We start from the raw sequence: 7,633 nt of genomic DNA, 5'->3' as shown, positions 1-7,633 counted from the left end.
GCTAATGTGATTCTTTTTTTTTTTTTAGTTTTGTTTTATTTGACTATATCTTAAACTATTTCATTATATCTATTCAGGCACAATAATTATATAATTCTAAAACAAAAACAAAACAAGTACATTCTGAGAGATATAGTTTCCTCCTTTCTCCTCTATCCTCTTCCTTCTCCCCACCTCACAGTTGCCCACTTGTATAGTTTTAATTTTTCCATTATTAAGATATAAATGCATAAATATATAGAAGTGCATAAACTATATGAATTATATTCACTTTCTTGCCAAAATAAAGCTAACTGCACAAAGTATTCTGATAGTCACTGACAATTTAGGTGTGCATAGTTAAAAGAAGTTACTCCTTATGTCACAGCTGCCCAGTGCTCTCTTAGGAGGGTGCACCTGATTTATTCAATCCATGTCCTATTGACTGATGTTTCAATCTTATCACCAAAAATGCTGCAAAAATAGGTTTGTGTTTATGAAAAAATCTGCGTTTAATCTTTATATAAAATTGGAATAATTGTTAGGAAAGCAAACAAATTTCCCAGCCCTAATGACAGGTACTCAATATTTTATATTCTCCATAGTCCTCTGGTTGCAATAATATCAAACTCCAACATTCCCTCTAAATTTAAAAATAATGGTTTTTATTAATCAAAAATTTTTAAATAGATCTTTATTGGACTATAATTTCTTCACCATACTGTGCTAGTTTCTGTTGTACAACAAAGTGAATCAGCCATATGCATACATATATCCCCATATCCCCTCATTCCTGAGCCTCCCTCCCACCCTCCCTACCCCACATTTCTAGGTCATCGCAAAGCACCAAGCTGACCTCCCTGTGCTATGTTGCTGCTTCCCACTAGCTATTTTATATTTGTTAGTGTATATATGTCCATGCTACTCTCACTTCACCCCAGCTTCCCCCTCCACTCCCCGGATCCTCAAGTCCATTCTCCATGTCTACGTCTTTATTCCTGTCCTATCCCTAGGTTCTTCAGAACTTTTTTTTTTTAGATTCCATATATATGCGTTAGCATACGGTATTTTTTTTCTCTTTCTGACTTACTTTGCTCTGTATGACAGATTCTAGGTCCAACCACCTCACTACAAATAACTCAATTTCGTTTCTTTTTATGGCTGAGTAATATTCCATTGTATACATGTGCCACATCTTCTTTATCTTTTCATCTGTCGTTTGACATTTAGGTTGCTTCCATGTCTATGTCCTGGCTATTGTAAATAGTGCTGAAATGAACATTGTGGTACATGTCTCTTTTTGAATTATGGTTTTCTCAGGGTATATGCCCAGTAGTGGGATTGCTGGGTCATATGGTAGTTCTAATTTTAGTTTTTTAAGGAACCTCCATACTGTTCTCCATAGTGGTTGTACCAATTTACATTCCCACCAACAGTGCAGGAGGGTTCCCTTTTCACCACACCCTTTCCAGCATTTATTGTTTCCAGATTTTTTGATAATGGCCATTTTGACAAGTGTGAGGTGATATCTCATTGTAATTTTGATTTGCATTTCTCTAATAATTAGTGATGCTGAGCATCTTTTCATGTGCCTCTTGGCCAACTGTATGCCTTCTTTGGTGAAATGTCTGTTTAGGTCTCCTGCCCATTTTTTAATTGGATTGTTTGTTTTTTTGATATTGAGCTCCATGAGCTGTTTGCATATTTTAGATATTAATCCTTTGTCCCTTGTTTCATTTGCAAATATTTTTTCCCATTCTGAGGGTTGTCTTTTCATCTTGTTTATGGTTTCCTTTGCTGTGCAAAAGCTTTTAAGTTTCATTAGGTCTCATTTGTTTATTTTTGCTTTTATTTTCATTACTCCAGGAGGAGGGTCAAAAAAGATCTTGCTGTGGTTTATGTCAGAGTGTTCTTCCTGTGTTTTCCTCTAAGAGTTTTATAGTGTCCAGTCTTACATTTAGGTCTTTAATCCATTTGGAGCTTATTTTTGTGTATGGTGTTAGGTAGTGTTCTAATTTCATTCTTTTACATGTAGCTGTCCAGTTTTCCCAGCACCACTTATTGAAGAGGCTGTCTTTCTCCATTGTATGTTCTCCCTCCTTTGTCATAAATTAGGTGACCATATATGCGTGGGTCTATCTCTGGACTTTCTATCCTGTACCATTGATCTATATTTCTGTTTTTGTGCCAGTACCATACTGTCTTGATTACTGTAGCTTTGTAGTATAGTTTGAAGTCTGAGAGCCTGTTCCTCCAGCTCCATTTTTCTTTCTCAAGATTACTTTGGCTATTCGGGGTCTTCTGTGTTTCCATATGGATTGTACATTTCTTGTTCTAATTCTGTGAAGAATGCCATTGGTAGTTTGATAGGGATTGCACTGAGGCTGCAGATTGCTTTGGGTAGTATAGTCATTTTCACAATATTGATTCTTCCAAGAGCATGGTATATTTCCCCATCTGTTTATGCCTTCTTTGATTTCTTTCATCAGTGTTTTATAGTTTTCTGAGTACAAGTCTTTCACCTCCTTAGGTAGGTTTATTCCTAGGTATTTTATTCTTTTTGTTGCGATGGTAAATGGGATTGTTTCCTTAATTTCTCTTTCTGATTTTTTGTTCCTAGTGTATAGGAATGCCAGAGATTTCTGTGCATTGATTTTGTATCCTGCAACCTCACCAAATTCATTGATTAGTTCTAGTAGTTTTCTGGTGGCATCTTTAGGATTTTCTATGTATAGTATCATGTCATCTGCAAATAGTGACAGTTTTACTTCTTCTTTTCCAATTTGTATTCCTTTTCTTTCTTTTTCTTCTATGATTGCCATGGCTAGGACTTCCAAAACTATGTTGAATAAGAGTGGCGAGAGTGGACATCCTTGTCTTTTTCCTGATCTTAGTGGAAATGCTTTCAGTTTTTCACCATTGAGTATGATGTTTGCTGTGGGTTTGTCATACATGGCCTTTATTATGTTGAGGTAGTTTCCCTCTATGCCCATTTTCTGGAGAGTTTTTATCATAAATGGGTGTTGAATTTTGTCAAAAGCTTTTTCTGCATCTATTGAGGTGATCATATGGGTTTTATTCCTTAATTTGTTGATATGGTGTATCACATTGACTGTGTACATTGAAGAATCCTTGCATCCCTGGAATAAATCCCACTTGATCATGGTGTATGATCCTTTTAATATGTTGTTGGATTCTGTTTGCTAGTATTTTGTTCAGGATTTTTGCACCTATGTTCATCAGTGATATTGGTCTATAATGTTCTTTTTTTGTGATACCTTTTTCTGGTTTTGGTATCAGGGTGACGGTGACTTCATATAAAGAATTTGGGAGTGTTCCTCCCTCTGCAATTTTTTTGAAGTTTGAGAAGGATCAGTGTTAGCTCTTCTCTAAATGTTTGATAGAATTCGCCTGTGAAGCCATCTGTTCCTGGACTTTTGTTTGTTGGAAGATTTTTAATTACAGTCTCAATTTCATTACTTGTGATAGGTCTGTTTATATTTTCTAATTCTTCCTGGTTCAGTCTTGGAAAATTGTAAACTTCCAAGAATTTGTCCATTTCTTCGTGGTTGCCCATTTTATTAGCATATAGTTGTTTTAGTAGTCTCTTATAATCCTTTGTATTTCTGTGGTGTTTTTTGTGATTTCTCCTTTTTCATTTCCAATTTTATTGATTTGTGTCCACTCCCTTCTTTTCTTGGTGAGTCTGGCTAAGGGTTTATCAATTTTGTTTATCTTCTCAAAGAACCAGTTTTAGTTTTATTGATCTTTGCTGTTGTTTTGTTTCTATTTCATTTATTTCTGTTCTGATCTTTATGATTACTTTCCTTCTACTGACTTTGGGTTTTCTTTGTTCTTTTTCTCTGGTTGCTTTAGGTGCAGGGTTAGATTGTTTATTTGAGATTTTCCTTGTTTCTTGAGGTGAGATTGAATTGCTATAAATTTCCCTCTTAGCACTGCTTTTGCTGCATCTCATAGGTTTTGGGGCGTCATGTTTTCGTTGTCATTTGTTTCTATGTTTTGTTATTTCTTCTTTGATTTCTTCAGTGATCGCTTGGTTACTTAGTAGAGCACCATTTAGCCTCCATGTACTTGTGTTTTTCTCAGTTTTTTTCCTGTAACTGATTTCCAATCTCATAGCGTTGTGGTCAGAAAAGATGCTTGATACGATTTCAATTTTCTTAAATTTCCTAGGCTTGATTTTGACCTAAGATGTGATCTATCCTGGAGAATATTCCATGTGCACTTGAGAAGAAAGTGTATTCTGCCACTTTCAGGTGGAATGTTCTATAAATATTAAATCTATCTGGCCTATGGTGTCATTTAAAGCTTGTGTTTCCTTATTTATTTTCTGTTTGGATGATCTGTCCATTGGTGTAAGTGGGGTGTTCAAGTCCCCTACTATTATTGTGTTACTGCCGATTTCCCCTTTCATGGTTGTTAATATTTGCCTTATGTATTGAGGTGCTCCTATGTTGGGTGGGTAAATATTTACAATTGTTATATCTTCTTCTTGGATTGATCCCTTGATCATTATGTAGTGTCCTTCCTTATCTCTTGTAACAGTCTTTATTTTAAAGTCTATTTTATCTGATACGAGTATTGCTACTCCAGCTTTCTTTTGATTTCCATTTGCATGGAATATCTTTTTCCACCCCTTCACTTTCAGTCTTTATGTGTCCCTAGGTCTGAAGTGGGTCTCTTGTAGACAGCATATATATGGGTCTTGTTTTTGTATCCATTCAGCGAGGCTGTGTCTTTTGCTTGGGGGCATTTAATCCATTTATATTCAAGGTTATTATCGACATGTATGTTCCTATCACCACTTTCTTAATTGTTCTGGGTTTGTTTTTGTGGGTCTTTTTCGTCTCCTGTGTTTCCCACCTAGAATAAGTTTCTTTAGCATTTGTTGTAAAGCTGCTTTGGTGGTGCTGAATTCTCTTAGCTTTTGCTTGTCTGAAAAGCTTTTGATTTCTCAGATCAAATGAGATCCTTGCTGGGTACAGTAACCTTGGTTGTAGGTTTTTCTCTTTCATTACTTTAAGTATATCCTGCCACTCCCTTCTGGACTGCAGAGTTTCTGCTGAAAAATCAGCTGATAACATTATGGGGATTCCTTTGTATGTTATTTTTTGTTTTTCCCTTACTGCTTTTAATATTTTTTCTTTGAATTTAATTTTTGTTAGTTTGATTAATATGTGTCGTGGATGTTTCTCCTAGGGTTTATCCTGTATGGGACTCTTTGGGCTCCCTGGACTTGGGTGACTATTTCCTTTCCCATGTTGGGGAAGTTTTATACTATAGTCTCTTCAAATATTTTCTCAGACCATTTCTTTTTCTCTTCTTCTTCTGGGACCCTATACTTTGAATGTTGGTGTTTAGTGTTGCCCAGAAGTCTCTGAGATTGCCTTCAATTCTTTTTTTTTTTTTAATAAATTTATTTATTTATTTATTTATTTATTTTTGGTTGTGTTGGGTCTTCGTTTCTGTGCGAGGGCTTTCTCTAGTCGCAGCGAGCGGGGGCCACTCTTCATCGCGGTGCGCGGGCCTCTCACTATCGCAGCCTCTCCTGTTGCGGAGCACAGGCTCCAGACGCGCAGGCTCAGTAGTTGTGGCTCACGGGCCCAGTTGCTCCGTGGCATGTGGGATCTTCCCAGACCAGGGCTCGAACCCGTGTCCCCTGCATTGGCAGGCGGATTCTCAACCACTGCACCACCAGGGAAGCCCTGCCTTCAATTCTTTTCATTCTTTTTTCTTTATTCTGTTTCTCGGCAGTTATTTCCACCATTTCATCTTTTAGCTCACTTATTCATTCTTCTGCCTCAGTTATTCTCTTATTGATTCCTTCTAGTGTATTTTTCATTTCAGTTATTTTGTTCATCTCTGTTTGTTTGTTCTTTAGTTCTTCTAGATCTTTGTTAAACATTTCTTGTATTGTCTCAATCCGTGCCTCCATTCTATTTCTGAGACTTTGGATCATCTTTACTATCATCACTCTGAATTCTTTTTCAGGTAGATTGCCTATTTCTTCTTCATTTATTTGGTCTTGTAGGATTTTACCTTGCTCCTTCATCTGTGACATATTTTTTTGTCACCCCCCCCCTTTTTTTTTATGAGTGGGACTGTGTTCCTCTCTTACTGGTTGTTTGGCCTGAGGCTTCCAACAGTGGAGCTTGTAGGCTATTGGGTAGAGCTGGGTCTTGGTGCTGAGATGAAGACCTCCAGGAGACTTCACTCCAATGAATATTCCCTGGGGTCTGAGGTTCTCTGTTAGTCCAGTGGTTTGGACTCGGAGCTCCCACTGCAGGAGCTTCGGCCGGACCCCCGGCCCGTGAATCTAGATTCTGCAAGCTGTGCAGGGCGGCAAAAAAAAAAAAAAAAAAATAGGAGAATAACAAAGTAAAGAAATAAAATTAGACTAGGAAACTAACAGATATGTTAGAAAGAATACACAAATAAAAATATAGATGAAACAACAACCAGAAGGTAAAACAGAACCACAGTAGTTAAACAGAGGAGGAGAAAAAAAAAAAAAAAAGGTGGAAAAGGCCTTGGCTGTGGAGGGCGGGGCCTAAGCAGGGGCGGGGTTTGGGAGGTGGGCACAGCCTATGCTTAGGACTAATGGTATTATCTTAATGAGGGATTTTCACTGGCTCTATTATGTTTCAATTTTTTACAACCTTTATATTTGGTATTCTTAAGAAATCAACAAAAATAGTTCAATTAAAAATGTGTTTTTTGAATTAGGGAAAAGAAGAAAAAGAAAGTAGAGGAAAACAAAAGAATTCTTAGTTTTTAGAAAGATGACACTATTTATTAGGTCTTCATGCTAAAAGAGAGTTTGGATTTTATAAAATACAATATTAGTGGAAGTATATTACAGTAAACCTAAAGTTATAACTTACCTTTACTAAAGAGACATCATTCATGTTATGTAAAGAAAAAAATGCAAAAGGAAAAAGAAAATACTTAAATACCTTTAAAATTGCTAATAAATACATCCAAGATTGTTAAATTTAACAGAAAGTTGGCTGAAGCCTTAACTACAAAATAATGATAAAACAATCTTAACATATTGCTGCTTTATTTTACTGAGACAAGGATGCCATAATAAGCTTGAAGTACTTTTTAAAAAATTAATTAATTAATTAATTTTTGGCTACATTGGGTCTTCGTTGCTGTGTGCGGGTTTTCTCTAGCTGCAGTGAGCAGGGGCTACTCTTCGTTGCGGTGCATGGCCTTCTCATTGCGGTGGCTTCCCGTTGCAGAGCATGGGCTCTAGGCACGTGGGCTTCAGTAGTTGTGGCACACAGGCTCAGTAGTTGTGGCTTGCGGGCTCTAGAGAGCAGGCTCAGTAGTTGTGGTGCATGGGCTTAGTTGCTCCGTGGCATGTGGGATCTTCCCGGACCAGGGCTCAAACCCATGTCCCCTGCATTGGGAGGCAGATTCTTAACCACTGTGCCACCAGGGAAGCCCCAGCTTGAAGTACTTTTAATGTCCCCATTGTATATATTCTGCCTAATATATAGAGGAATAATCTCTACATAACTTACAATTCTAAAACAAAGTTTCCAAATTTCATTTAATATTGTATGACGTCTTTTCTCTCTCAGAATTAATACAGTGCCTATTAGCAGGCTTCTTAACCTATCTA

The sequence above is a fragment of the Balaenoptera ricei genome, chromosome 1 (assembly GCF_028023285.1).
Source record: "Balaenoptera ricei isolate mBalRic1 chromosome 1, mBalRic1.hap2, whole genome shotgun sequence".
Classification (NCBI taxonomy): Eukaryota; Metazoa; Chordata; class Mammalia; order Artiodactyla; family Balaenopteridae; genus Balaenoptera; species Balaenoptera ricei.
Note: the sequence above shows the minus strand (reverse complement) of the source record.